We start from the raw sequence: 16,105 nt of genomic DNA on the forward strand, positions 1-16,105 counted from the left end.
TGAAAATACTGTGGCTTGAGTCAAGCACACCTTAGTCCTCAAAGTGACATCTTTGCTTTTTAACACTTTAAAGAGGTCTTTTGCAGTGGATTTGTCCAATGCAATATGTCATATGATTTCTTGACTGCTGCTTCCATGGGTGTTGATTGTGGATCCAAGTAAAATGAAATACTTGACAACTTCAGGGTTATCTCCATTTATCATGATATTGCCTATAGGTCCAGTAGTGAGAATTTTTGTTTTCTTTATGTTGGGGTGTAATCCATACTAAAGGCTGTGGTCTTTGATCTTCATCAGTAAGTGCTTCAAGTCCTCTTTGCCTTCTGCAAGCAAGGTTGTGCCATCTGCATGTCATAGACTGTTGATGAGTCTTCCTCCAATCCCAATGCCCAGTTCTTCTTCATACGGTCCAGCTTCTCGGATTATTTGCTCAGTACATACAGATTCAATAAGTGCGGTGAAAGGATACAACTCTGATGCACACCCTTCCTGATTTTAAACCAGGGAGTATCCCTGTGTTCTGTTTGAATGACTGCCTCTTGGTCTATGTACAGTTTCCCCATGAGCACAAAGAAGTGTTCTGGAATTCCCACTCTTTGCAATGTTATCCATAACTTGTTATGATCCACACCATCAAATGCCTTTGCATAGTCAATAAAACAAGGTAAACATCTTTTTGGTATACTCCGCTTTTAGCAAAGATCCATCTGACATCAGCAATGATATCCCTCATTCCACATCCTCTTTTGAGTCCAGCTTGAATTTCTGGCAGTTCCCTGTTGATGTGCTGTTGCAACCGGTTTTTAATTATCTTCAGCAAAATTTTATTTACATGTGATATTAATGACATTGATAATTTCCACTTCCTATTGGATCACCTTTCTTTGGAATCGGCACAGATATGGATCTCTTCCAGTCAGTCGGCCAGGTAGTTATCTACCAAATTTCTTGACATAGACAAGTGAGTGCTTCCAGGATTGCATCCCTGCATTTGTTTGTTGAAATATTGCAACTGGTATTCTGTTAATTCCTGGAGCCTTGTTTTTCACCAATGACTTCAGTGCAGCTCAAACTTCTTTTAATACCATCGGTTCTTGAACATACACTACCTCCTTAAATGGTTGAATGTCGCCCAGTCCTTTTTGGTACAGTGACTCTGTGTATTCCTTTCATCTTCCATCTTCTCTTGGTGCTTCCTGCATCATTAAATATCTTGCCCATAGTGTTTCAGTATTTCAAATCTAGGGTTGAATTTTTCTTCAGTTCTTTCAGCTTGAGAAACGTTGAGCATGTTTTTTCCTTTTGGTTTTCTAATTCAAGATCTTTGAACATTTCATTATAATACTTCGTCTTCTTGAGCTGCTCTTTGAAATCTTCTGTTCAGCTCTTTCATGTCATTTTTTCCATTTGCTTGACTTACTTTACCTTCAAGAGCAAGTTTCAGAGTCCTTTCTGACATCCGTTTTGGCCTTTCTTTTCTGTCTTTTTAATGATCTTTTGCATTCTTCAGGTATGACGTCCTTGGTGTCACCCCACGAGTCCACCTAAAATAAATCCTCAATAAAAAAAATTAAAAATTTTTTTTTTTTTTTTTTTTTAAGCTGGAGTTAAATATTTTAAGCAGGCGCCAGGGGCAGTCCTAACTGCTCTTCCTGTTGCGCTTGCGCACTAGACTGAAGGCGCCACACCCCCTCCTGGCAGGTGTTTCGTGCGTTCTTGGGGAGTCAGACATCCCCTCCTGGATAGCTGCCTTCCGTGCGAAAGGGCAGTTTTACCCTGTGAAATGACTCGCTAGCTCACAGTGAATGAAGAAGGCGCGTCCAAAAATGAGCTGGTACTCATAATAGCCAGCATTTGTCTAACACAGTTGACATTTTACAAAAGTTTTACACCAGTTATTGCATTGAATGGGTTGCTCACAAATCAGTCTGTAAGGTTGAAATTGTTATCTTTTTACAGGTGGAGAAACTGAGGCCGCCTGCTTAAATTTTGTGCCAGATATTTAAATGGCTGTTTCCAAAACACCTAATTACACAGTGGCAAAATATATTAGATCGCCACTTCAGATGCGTATGAGGGCCAGGGAGAAAATTGAACGAGGCAGGTTAGATGTTTGAGCTAAACAGAGTAGGAATATTCTCCACTTCTTACCAAAAAAATATGACCTGTGGCTCTTTGGAATTTATTGTGAAATGGGGCTTTTATTAATCTCCACAAATTTATCCTTATGTTTACGACTTTTCATAACTTTGCATATCTGGTGCTTTGAAAGTAAAATTAATAAGTGTTTTTTTAATAACCTATGAGCTTGTGCTACAGTGATTGATGACTTTTTTTTACCGCTCATTGAGTACGAATATGCCAAGACAATCAGTTTTGACAAAATGATCGACAAGGTTGCAGAATTTGAGGAACAAAAATAGAAACTAATATTTATTTCTGTGCCAGACCAATGAATAAAATACAGGTTTGTTTTTTGTTGAAAAAAATTTTTAAGTTTTAAGCCATTACCTTTTTATACTGTAATATTTATTAAATTTTTACTGTCATTATTTAGATGAAATTCAGATAAAATATGTTTTCATTGGTTATTTTCTGGCCATTACGATTACTTCTTTCATTTCAGGATCATTGCTAAAAGTAATTTTGTCATGTACTTTAACATACCCAAAAAAAAACCCAGTGCCCTTGAGTCGATATAGGAGGTGTAAAAATTATCTACTCTGGGTGTCAAACTTGCTAAGTATACCACTGTATCTAACACGCTCAGAGCAATGTCTGGCACATAGTAAAAGAAAAAGGGCCATATAAAAAAAACAAACCAAAATCTTTGCTGTAGAGTTGATTCCAACTCATGGTGACCCCATGTGTTGCAGAGTAGAGCTATGCTCCGCAGCTTTCAAGGCTGTTACAGTTTGGAAGGGAGCCCTGGTGGCACAAAGGTCAAGCACTTGGCTGCTAACAGAACGGTTGGCGGTTTGAACATGCCAGCTTCTCTGAGGGAGAAAGATGGGGCAGTTTGCTTCCGTAAAGATTATAGCCTTGGAAACCCTATGGGGTAGTTTCAGTCTGTCCTATAGGGTTGCTGTGAGTCAGAATTGATTCGATGGCAACGGGGTTTTATCTTTTGGAAGCAGATTGTAGGCCTTTCTTGCAAGGCACCTCTGTGTTGGTTTAAATCACCAATCTTCTGGTTATAGTCAAGCGCTTAACTGTTTGCGCCACCCAGCGACTCCTAAGCACTACATGTTTGCTATTATATATTTTTCTACATTTGAAATATTTTGTAAGTAAAACCACATCTGATAATAGCCAAAAAGTGGAAATAATCCAAATGTCCATCAACTGATGAATAGATAAACTGTGGCATATACAATGAAACAGTATTCAGCGATAAAAGGGAATAAAGTACAGCCAAAACATGAATGGATCTGAAAAAAAAAATTATTCTGAAAATCATGCTAAGTGAAAGCCACCAGAGGTGAAAGACCACATAGTCTATGCATCCATTTCTATGAAATGTCTCAGAAAGTAGATTAGTGGTTGTCTGGCTGGGTGGGGGAGTGAGGATTGACCACACGGGGGTCACTTTGGGTTGACAGAAATGTTCTAAAACTGGATTGTGGTGATGGCGGCACAACTCTGTAAATTTACTAAGAATCATTGAATTGTACACTTACAATGGGTGAATTTTACTGTATGTAAATTATACGTCAATGAAGCTTTCAAAAAATAAAAACACATAGGTTACATAAGGAACCCTTGTGGCTCAGAGGTTAAGCACTCAGCTGCTAACCTAAAGGTCAGTGGTTCAAAGCCACCAGCCGCTCCGTGGGAGAAAGGTGTGGCAGTCTGCTTCCGTAAAGATTACAGCCTTGGAAACCCTATGGGGTGGTTCTACCCTGTCCTATACAGTTGCTATGAGTCAGAACAGACTTGGCGGCAATGGGCTATAGGTGACATATGAAAGCAAGCCACCAATTTACAACCTCTGCTGTAAATCTAAAATATTTATAACGTAAGTCTAAAATATTTAGATTTACAGTATGCTGTAAGTCTAAAATATACTTAGGTTCCTATCTGATTTGACACGTTATTACACATTGTCACAGATCCACTGACCCTGGAATTAACCAGAAATCCTAGACCCAAGAAACGTTTTCAGTTGAAACGGCCGCACCTCCTCCTACAGGCCTCCCCTGGCAATCCTCCTGTCAATTTCATTTCTGATCTCTCAGTTCTCTGAATGGGGGTTATTGTTTGGACAACTCACTTGATAAGTAATGACTCCACCGCCTTGGACACCTCTCCTTCACTGTATTTAAACCTATGATTGTTAATTTGCTCTTCTAGACTCTATAAACCTTTCTACCAAGGGGGCGGAGTGGCTGGGAAGCTTCTTAGCATTCCGGACAGTCCTGTACCCACCTCAAGCCTGCAAACTGATGAGGGCAGGTGTCGTCTCAGTCTTGCCCACCATTATGTGTTCTGTGCCTGGCATGTAGTAGGTGTTCAATAAATACAATGAGTGAATGAGAAGCATGAGTCGATGACCTATCACGTTGTTGTTGTCAGGTGCTGTCAAGCCGGCTTCCAACTCAAAGCGATCCCATGAGACAAAGTACAACTGCCCCATAGGGTTTCCTAGGCTATCATCTTTAAGTGGTTAAGTGTTCGGCTGCTAACTTAAAGATCTACAGTTCAAACCCACCCCACCAGCCACTCCACAGGAGAAAGATGCAATTATCTGCATCCATAAAGATTATAGCCTTGGAAACCCTATGGGACTGTTCTATTCTGTCCTGTTGGGTTGCTAGGAGTTGGAATCAACTTGACAGCAATGAGTTTGGTTTTTGGTTTGGAATCTTCACAGGAGCAGATGGCCAGGTCTCTCTCCTGAGGAGCAGCTGATGGTTAGCAGGCTCTCAGTTAGCAGCTGAGCAGTAACCATTGCCTATCCGATACCTCATTTGAATTAAAGGTTTAAAATACCCATAAAAATGCTTTATAAATTATGCCACACTATACAAATGCAGGAAACCCTGGTGGCATAGTGGTTAAGTGCTACAGCTGCTAACCAAAGGGTCGGCAGTTTGAATCCGCCAGGGGCTCCTTGGAAACTCTATGGGGCAGTTCTACTCTGTCCTATAGGGTCGCTATGAGTCGGAATCGACGGCACTGGGGCGGGGGTATGGGGTATACAAATGCAGGAAACCCTGGTGGCGTAGTGGTTAAGAGTTCGGCTGCTAAACAAAAGGTTGGCAGTTGGAATCCACCAGGCACTGCTTGGAAACCCTCTGGGGCAGTTCTACTCTGTCCTATAGCGTCACTATGAGTCAGAGCCGACGCAATAGCAACGGGGTATACAAATGTAATCATTATTATGAGACATTGATTGTTAACTGATTTGTCCTCCTCTATTTCCAGCCTCTTCACTGTAGTCAGTCATCACTCAGTCATTCAACATGTATTTATTGTGCACTTTCTGCGTGCCACAAGTTGTTCTAGATCAGAGGATATAGCAATGGGCCAAACACACCAAGACTTCTGTTCTCACAGAGCTAATACTGTAATCAGGAGAGATAAGCAATAAATGAAATAAATAAGCAGTACAAATGGTGTGTTACAAAAAACGAAAAACAAATCCATTGCTGTTGCGTCAGTTCTGGCTCATGGTGACCCTATAGGACAGAACAGAACTGCCCCGTAGGGTTGTTAAGGCGTGGCTGGTGGATTCGAACTGCAGACTTTTTGATTAGCAGCCGTAGCTCTTAACCATTGCACCACCAAGGCTCCAAGTAGTATATTAGAAGGTGAGAAAACATACTGAAGTATTGTGGAAGAAAAGATGTCTGGGGTTTACTTTAAAATAACTCCCGGGAGTGGGCGGGGAGGTGCAGAGAGATGAAACAAAATTAGCAAAATATTGGTATCTGCTGAATGGCAGGTACATGGGCATTCATTATGCTATCCTTTCAACTTCTGTGTATGTTTACTTTTTTTTTGGTAACGGTAAGCAAGGAATGTTGGGGCAAGGGCTGCCCCTTTAAATCAAGTGGGCAGGGAAGGAGGCCACACTGAGATGACTTGAGGGAGATTGGAACAGTCCTTTGGAAGGCAAGTGGGAGATGAGGACATTTCTGAGCACATTGAGTTTGAAGGGCAGCTGACCACTTAACCTGGAGATACCCAACAGGCAAATAAGACTTGAGAGGCATGAGGTACTAGCAGGATTAGGAGGTAGAATGTGATCCCTGAGACAAATCAGCAGTTAGGAATCCGGAAGAAGGCAAGAATTAGCAAGGAATCAGTCTGAGAAGAGGTTGATGAGTAAGGTATAGGGATCACAAGAGAACTGGATGGTGCCTGGTTACCATTGCTGAACGTTTTAGTCAAAGATTCTATAGAAGAATCTTGATCAAAAGAGGGAAAGTGTAGAACAGGATTTCAAATTCTCATGGAATCCAGACTATCTGGATCCATGGAGGTGGGATGAACTCCCAAAACTACTGCCCTGAGATAATCGTTAAACCTTAAACCAAAAAATATCCCCTGAAGTCTTCTTTAAACCAAACAATGGGTTAGCTTAAGTAGTAAAGAATGTCCGTCTCGAGCATCGTGCTCTTTTAAGAACTATTTATATGGCATTTAAGTGACAACAGCAACTTGAAAGATTAGACAGGAAGCTTAGGCGGCAGTGACTTTATGTTAATGGGGGAGGCACAATTCAGAAAAGGAGAGAATGGTTACACAACTTGAAGAATGCAATCAGTGTCACTGAAGTGCACGTGTAGAAATTGTTGAGTTGCTGTATGTTTTGCTGTGTATATTCTCAGCAAAAACAACAAAATAAAACGAAACACACACACACAGCATGGGGGTCACAGAGAGGAGTTTTTGGAGGGGGTTGTTAACAGCATTTAAATCTTGGAAAACTTGGTTTTATGGCAGTAAAACTTTTCCTGGGGCAAGCCCTCTTGGTTTTGCATTTGTACGTGAAAGAGTTAGTTATTCTACCCTTACTTGCCTGAACATCTCATGACCAAAATGCTCTGCCAAACACCTTTACCGAGAAGAGGGGAAATGGTTTGGAAAGAAGGCTGTATTTATTCACTCCAGGCGTTCAGGCCAATTCTCTGTCCTGAAGTTACTTTTCCACTGCGAGGAAGGCTATTACTGCCAGCAGACACTTAAGGGATGGTAAATAACGTTTCCCTCCAAGCAATTTACAAGTGTTGTGTTTTTTCCCCTTGTACAAAAGACAGATCTAAGAAAAATGTCAAATCCGGCTGGTAAAGATTTTCATTCTTGGGAGACTGCTGGACATTTAGAAATGAACTTAAGTGGAGCAGAACGTTTAAATGTATAAATTGTTCTCTAATGTAGCTGATTCAACCCTCCATCCTGGATCCGCATCGTTACGCATCCGCTAAGTGATTTTCCTAACACTGGCCTTCGGCTGCTCATGACAATGACCTTGCCAGAGCCTGTTTCCTCACGCATAAAATGAATGAAAATAAGGTAACCTCTAGAGTCTCCTCCAGCCCCAAAATTATGATTTTAGAAGATGAGTTCCATGAGGAAGAGGAGGTCTCGTCTCCTTGGACATACAGCAAAACTCCTCACGATAACTGTCCATCTGGATTGTCTCACACTCGTCTCTTCCTAGCCTGTCCCGACCACCACTTCACTGGAAGGTTCTGGAGAGCCTCGACCACATTTACATTTCCTGTGTGTCCTCTCGCTTGCTCGCTTGCTTACTCACTGGCACAGCGTAAAGAATGGAGCAGTCACCCAGATCTGGTTGCATGAATACTTTACGGAGAACCACAAGGGAGCCAAGTGACCCTGTTAATATGGCTGACAGGACCAGCCCTGGATTCAGTCAGACTTAGGTTTAGTGACCCCCATTCTGCCATCTTCCAAGAGCGTAAGTCTGGGCAAATTCATTATTTTCAGTAGGCCCCATTTCTTCAGCTGGAAAAGGGGATAGGACTGGTATCTTTCACACAAAGTTCTTGCAAGGGTTAAACAGGATTTAAAAAAAAAAATGTGGAAGTGCTTAGCACACCCTCAGCTTACCTGTGATTGGAGCTGCAAAGTGGAAGATCGTGACTGAACATTTATCTCAAAATCAACGCAGAGCAGATGGAGCCCTAAACTGACACTCTCCTAACAGAATGGCCTTCCAAACTTCTATACACAAAAAAGAGGGGGAAACAAACCAAACGGCTTCTGGTGTAGCATTATTACATCCCTCTCTGGACAGAGCTCCCAACTTTTTATTAGGGTTGTTGGTACTAATGGAGCCCTGGTGAAACAGTGGTTAAGCATTCGGTTGCTAACCAAAAGGTTGGCAGTTCGAATCCACCAGCCACTTCTTGGGAACCCTACTGTGTCCTATAGGGTCTCTATGAGTTGGAATCGACTTGACGGCAACCAGTTTGGTTTTCTTTTTTGGTTTCAGTACTAATAATTTTGAGAAAAAGGAAAATGCAAAATAAAACAATTCTCGTAAATCTAGTTTAAGTATTTCCACGGACTGTAAGCTTTTACACACACCATGACAGTAATTAGTGGCATGTGAAAATGATGAATGTAAACAGGAAGCTTAAAAAAAAAGATCAAGGTGGCTGTTGTCCCCAGCCTATTTTTGGCTAATTGACTTCTGTTTCAAAATATTATTTCCTATCAATCTTTAAAAGGAAAAGAAAAAGCACCCCCCATGCCCGGATATCAGTAACGCATCTTACTGAAACATAGATATCTATCTTAGAATGTAGAAGTCCTTGTAATCTCTCCTGCCCCAAGATAATCACTGTTAACAGTGTGGAGTATATGTTCCCATATTTTTCCTGGAATACATGCACTTAAAAAACAAGAATAGGATCATACTATAATACTGTCCTCAACCTCTGTTTTTTTAAATGATGTACCTTACAATATTTTTTCCATGACTGGACAGAGCCACCCGGTTATTTTTAATTGTTGTTGTAGTTAGGTGCTGTCGAGTCGGTTCCAACTCATAGGGACCCTGTGTACCATAGAACGAAACACTGCCTGGTCCTGTGCCATCCTTACAATCGTTACACTTGAGCCCATTGTTGAAGATACTGTGTCAATCCACCTCATTGAGGGTCTTCCTCTTTTCCACTGAGCCTGTACTTTACCAAGGATGATGTCCTTCTCCAGGGACTGATCCCTCCCGACAACATGTCCAAAGTATGTAAGACACAGTCTTGCCATCCTTGCCTCTAAGGAGCATTGTGGTTGTACTTCTTCCAAGACAGATTTGTTAGTTTTTTTGGCAGTCCATGGTATATTCAATATTCTTCACCAACACCACAATTGAAAGGCTTGAATTCTTCTTTGGTCTTCCTTATTCCTTGTCCAGCTTTCACATGCATATGATGCAATCAAAAATGCCATGGCTTGGGTCAGGCGCACCTTAGTTTTCAAGGTGACATCTTTGCTCTTCAACACTTTAAAAAAGTCCTTTGCAGCAGATCTGACCAATGCAATGCATCTTTTGGTTTCTTGACTGCTGCTTCCATGGGTGTTGATTGTGAATCCAAGTAAAATGAAATCTTTGACAACATCAATCTTTTCTCCATTTATCATGATGTGGCTTATTGGTCCAGTTGTGAGGATTTTTATTTTATGTTGAGGTGTAATACATATTGAAGGCTGTGGTCTTTGATCTTCATTAGTAAGTGCTTCAGGTCCTCTTCACTTTCAGCAAGCAAGGTTGTATCATCTGCATAACACAGGTTGTTAATGAGTCTTCCTCCAATCGTGATGCCCCATTCTTCTTCATATAGTCCAGTTTCTCCGATTATTTGCTCAGTATACAGACGGAATAGGTATGGGGAAAGGATACAACCCTAAAGCACAACTTTCCTTACTTTAAACCACTCAGTATCCCCTTGTTCTGTCTAAACAACTGCCTCTTGATCTATGCACAGGTTCCTCATGAGCACAATTAAGCGTTCTGGAATTCCCATTCTTCGCAATGTTATCCATAACTTATGATCCACACAGTCGAATGCCTTTGAACAGTCAATAAAACACAGGTGAACATCCTTCTGGTGTTCTCTGCTTTCAGTCAGGATCCATCTGACATCAGCAATGATATCCTGGTTCCACGTCCACTTCTGAATCTGGCCTGAATTTCTGGCAGCTCCCTGTCGATACACTGCTGCAGCCACCTTTGAATGATCTTCAGGAAAATTTTGCTTGTGTGTGATATTAATGATATTGCTCGATAATTTCCGCATTCGGTAGGATCACCTTTCTTGGGAATAGTCATAAATATGGATCTCTTCAAGTCAGTCGGCCAGGTAGTTGTCTTCCAAATTTCTTGGCATAGGCAAGTGAGCACCTCCAGCACTGCATCCTTTTGCTGAAACATCTCAATTGATACTCCGCCAATTCCTGGAGTCTTGTTTTCCGCCAATGCCTTCAGGGCAGCTTGGACTTCTTCCTTCAGTACCATCAGTTCCTGATTTTATGCTGCCTCTTGAAATGGCTGAACATCGACTAATTCTTTTGGTAAAATGACTCTGTGTATTTCTTCCATCTTCTTTTGATGCTTCCTGCATCATTTAATATTTTCTCCACAGAATCTTTCAGTATTGCAACTCGAGGCTTGAATTTTTTTCTTCAGTTCTTTCAGCTTGAGAAACATTGAGCATGTTCTTCCCTTTTGGTTTTCTGTCTCCAGCTCTTTACACATGTAATTCTTATACTTCACTTTGTTTTCTCGAGCCACGCTTTGAAGCCTTCTGTTCAGTTCTTTTATTTCATCTTTTCTTCCTTTTGCTTTAGCTGCTCAGCGTTCGAGAGCAAGTTTCAGAGTCTCCTCTGACATCTATCTTGGTCTTTTCTTTCTTTTAATGACCTCTTGATTTCTTCATGTATGATGTCCTTAATGTCATTCCACAACTTATCTGGTCTTCGGTAGTTAGTGTTCAACATGTCAAAGCTGTTCTTGAGATGGTCTCTAAATTCAGGTGAGATACATTCAAGGTCGTGCATTGCCTCTCATGGGCTTGCTATGACTTTCTTCAGTTTCAACTTGAACTTGCATATGAGCGATTGATGGTCTGTCCCACAGTCGGCCCCTGGCCTTGTTCTGACTGATGATATTGACCTTTTTCATCATCTTTCCACAGATGTAGTCGATTTGATTCCTGTGTATTCCATCTGGTGAAGTCCATGTGTATAGTCGCTGTTTATGTTGGTGAAAAAAAGGTATTTGCAATGAAGAAGTTTTTGGTCTTGCAAAATTCTATCATTTTATCTCTGGTGTTTTTTCTATCCCCAAGGCCATTATTTTCCAACTACTGATCCTTCTTCTTTGTTTCCAACTTTTGCATTCCAATCACCAGTAATTATCAATGCATCCTGATTGCATGTTTGATCAATTTTAGACTGCAGAAGCTGGTAAAAATTTTCAATTTCTTCATCACTGGCCTTAGTGGTTGGTGAGTAAATTTGAATAATGGTCATATTAACTGGTTTTCCTTGTAGGCGTATGGATATTATCCTATCACTGACAACGTTGTACTTCAGGAAAGATCTTGAAATGTTCTTTTTGATGATGAATGAAAACACCATTCCTCTTCAAGTTGTCATTCCCAGCAGATTATTTTTAATGGCTGCATCATATTTCATTTTATGGATGTACCATAACTTATTTACCCAACTCTCTGTTGAGAGAAGTCTGTATTATTTCCAGGTGCTTTTTTTTTTCCTCCTCAGCCTTCAACAATGCTTGAAGGGGAATTGCTGAATCAAAAAGAATGAACATTCAGAAACTTGCAAGCTATTAATAAATTGTCTTCCCTAAAAAGTCAGACCTTGTGACGGTCTTCACGTAATGTTGGCATTACATTTTGATTAAATCTGTATATTTAAATCCATTATACTATAATTCACACAAAATTGACTCCAAATCCCTTGGAAACTGTTTTCTCAAGTATACTAACAAAACAAAACCTTGCCATTATACCACACCAAAGAGAAATGTTCGCTGATGCCAGGATTTTTCAGTCCTATTTTCTGCGCGCCCCCTGCTGGCACTGATAGAATAGGCCCCACAGTAAACTGGTTTCAATAGCAAAGGTTTCAAAATTAAAAAAAAAAAATCATATTTTGTTACTAACAAAACTTTATTCTTGAAATTAATCACTGTTGCTTTCCTTCTTTCTTTTTCTCTCTTTCTGGCTTGTTTCTGAGTCTGTAACATAAGTTCCAACCTAAAAGCCAAGATTCTGATTTCAGATAAGAATTTTAATTAAAAAACAAAAACCCACCACTGATACTCTTTTGGCTTCAACTTACAGAGTATGTTTTTATACCTATACTCTCGGGCACATGAAACGTGATACTCTGTAACCCATGTCTTCAGTGAATAGGTGCTTGAGAACATTTAACCCATACATTAAAATCACTTATTAATCCATAAAACTAAAAAGGAAATGCTCTAGTTGCTTCTGTAACACTGTAAAGCTCCAATGTTAACAAAACGTTAAATTTAGTTCTGCTTCTCTGAAGATACTGTGGCAGACACTGCTGTAGACAGTCTTCCCTTTGTCCTTAATAACCCAACACAAATAATCAGGGCAGCAATAGGTTCAGTTAAATTTTTCACCATCCCAGACTTCCTTAAAGCCAGAGGGGTCTGTGGGATCCACACTTCTGGGTAGGGTTTCTGGGAAGAGTATTTTAAGGTGGTACTCAGTTGGCACGCCCCTCCTGCCCTCCTGCTCTTCCCTCCTTGCTGCCATACCCAGAGATGCAGAAGCCATCTTGAGATTCTGAGGATAGGAGCCACATACACAGGAGGACATAGGAGGAAAAGAAGAGGAGCCTGGGTCTCTGATGACATCCTCAGATGGCTGCCCTACCCTGGGACTGCCTACTTCCAGAGAGAAAAACAAGCTTCCCTAAGGTGCTTCTGAAAGGTCGCAGCCATGTAAACCCTATAAAGTGCCGTTTTTACTCTGTAACACGTGGTTACAACATGAGTTGGTATCAACATGAAGGCAACTGGTAGGTAGGTAGGTAAGGTACTGTAGCTTGTGGCCAATACAATCCTGACATAAATGCTAAAATGACGGTTTCCTAAAAGCCCTAGTATGGGGGCGGGGCCAAGATGGCGGACTAGGTGGACGCTACCGCGGATCCCTCTTGCAACAAAGACTCAGAAAAACAAGTGAATCGATCACATACATAACAATCTACGAACTCTGAACAACAAACACAGACTTAGAGACGGAGAACGAACAAATACGGGCAGACAGCGATCGTTTTCAGAACTAGGAGCCAGCGTACCAGGCAGGTGACCTTTGGAGCCCGAGCTGGGGCAGAGCCCAGGGGGGCAGACGGCACAGACAAGGGGCCCAGCCCTACCCCCCCGAACCCATCCCGGGAGGGAGTCTAGCTGGTTGGCATGGGCGGCGTAGCGGCGCAGCCGGTGGGAGAAGCACCCGGGAGGCAGTGACTGATCTTGGAGCGGGGAGAACAGCGTCCCAGCCGGGGAGCCGTCCCGCCGGGAGTTTGGCTGGGATCAGCCATATTTCCCTAAAGCGACCCCGAGGGGGGCCCATACGTTCGTGCGGGGGACGCCCACCCAGTTCGCGTGTGCGGCGCGGCGCACCAGAGGGAAAAATCCCTGGGAGGAAGTGACTGGTCTCAGAGTGGGGAGAGCAGCGTCCCAGCCGGGGAGCCGTCCCACTGGGAGTGTGGCGGGAAGCGGGCGTGGCGCGAGCGTGGGGATCAGCTATATTTCCCTAAGGCGACCCCGAGGGGGGCCCAGACGTTCGTGCAGGGGACGCCCACCCAGTTCGCGCGTGCGGCGCGGCGCACCAGAGGGAGAAGTTCCCGGGAGGAAGTGACTGGTCTCGGAGTGGGGAGAGTAGCGTCCCAGCGGGGGAGCTGTCCCGCTGGGATTTTGGAGGACGGGGGCGGAGCGTGAACGCGGGGATCAGCTCTATATTCTGTGGTGCTACACTCCTAGCTCTCTGATCCCTCCCCCACCCTCCACAGGCGGCTCCATTAACATCCGAATACCCTGAGCCAGAGGGAGAATTCAGATAGGGATCTGACTGCATTTTTTTTTAGCTGATTACCTGGAAAATTTAGTTTCCCAGTGATGGCTCGGAAACAGCAGTCCATATCAAACCACATAAAGAAACAGACCATGACAGCTTCTCCAACCCCCCAAACAAAAGAATCAAAATCTTTCCCAAATGAAGATACAATCCTGGAATTATCAGATACAGAATATAAAAAAACTAATTTACAGAATGCTTAAAGATATCACAAATGAAATTAGGATAACTGCAGAAAAAGCCAAGGAACACACTGATAAAACTGTTGAAGAACTCAAAAAGATTATTCAAGAACATACTGGAAAAATTAATAAGTTGCAAGAATCCATAGAGAGACAGCATGTAGAAATCCAAAAGATTAACAATAAAATTACAGAATTAGACAACGCAATAGAAAGTCAGAGGAGCAGACTCGAGCAACTAGAATGTAGACTGGGACTTCTGGAGGACCAGGGAATCAACAACAACATAGCTGAAAAAAAATCAGATAAAAGAATTTAAAAAAATGAAGAAACCCTAAGAATCATGTGGGACTCTATCAAGAAGGATAACTTGCGAGTGATTGGAGTCCCAGAACAGGGAGGGGGGACAGAAAACACAGAGAAAATAGTTGAAGAACTCCTGACACAAAACTTCCCTGACATCATGAAAGACGAAAGGATATCTATCCAAGATGCTCATCGAACCCCATTTAAGATGGATCCAAAAAGAAAAACACCAAGACATATTATCATCAAACTTGCCAAAACCAAAGACAAACAGAAAATTTTAAAAGCAGCCAGGGAGAAAAGAAAGGTTTCCTTCAAGGGAGAATCAATAAGAATATGTTCAGACTACTCAGCAGAAACCATGCAGGCAAGAAGGGAATGGGACGACATATACAGAGCACTGAACGAGAAAAACTGCCAACCAAGGATCATATATCCAGCAAAACTCTCTCTGAAATATGAAGGAGAAATTAAGATATTTACAGAAAAACACAAGTTTAGAGAATTTGCAAAAACTAAACCAAGACTGCAAGAAATGCTAAAGGAGATTGTTTGGCCTGATGACCAATAATATCAGGTACCAGCACAATACAAGGTCACAAAACAGAACGTCCTGATATCAAGGCAACTCAAATAGGGAAAGCACAAAAACAAACAAATTAGGATTAATTCTAAAAAATAAATAAATAAACAAAATAATACACATAACAGGAAATCATGGAAATCAATAGATAAACGATCACAATAATCAAAAAGAGGGACTAAAAATAGGAGGCATTGAACTGCCAGATGGGGAGTTATACAAGGCGATATAGAACGATACAAGTTAGGTTTTTACTTAGAAAAATAGGGGTAAATAATAAGGTAACCACAAAAAAGAATATCAATTCCATAACTCAAGAAAAAAGCCAAGAAAAACGTAACGACTCAACAAACATAAAGTTAAACATTATGAAAAAGAGGATCTCACGATCTACTAAGAAAAATGTCTCAGCACAAAAAAGTATGTGGAAAAATGAAATGGCCAACAACACAAATGAAAAGGCATCAAAATGACAGCACTAAAAACTTATTTATCTATAATTACGCTGAATGTAAATGGACTAAATGCACCAATAAAAAGACAGAGAGTCACGGACTGGATAAAGAAACACGATCCATCTATATGCTGCCTACAAGAGACACACCTTAGACTTTGAGACAAAAACAAACTAAAACTCAAAGGATGGAAAAAAATATATCAAGCAAATAATAAGCAAAAAAGAAGAGGAGTAGCAATATTAATTTCTGACAAAATAGACTTTAGACTTAAATCCGCCACAAAGGATAAAGGACACTATATAATGATAAAAGGGACAACTGATCAGGAAGACATAACCATATTAAATATTTACGCACCCAATGACAGGGCTGCAAGATACATAAATCAAATTTTAACAGAATTGAAAAGTGAGATAGACACCTCCACATTTATAGTAGGAGACTTCAACACACCACTTT

Source organism: Elephas maximus, chromosome 22 (genome assembly GCF_024166365.1).
Source record: "Elephas maximus indicus isolate mEleMax1 chromosome 22, mEleMax1 primary haplotype, whole genome shotgun sequence".
Classification (NCBI taxonomy): Eukaryota; Metazoa; Chordata; class Mammalia; order Proboscidea; family Elephantidae; genus Elephas; species Elephas maximus.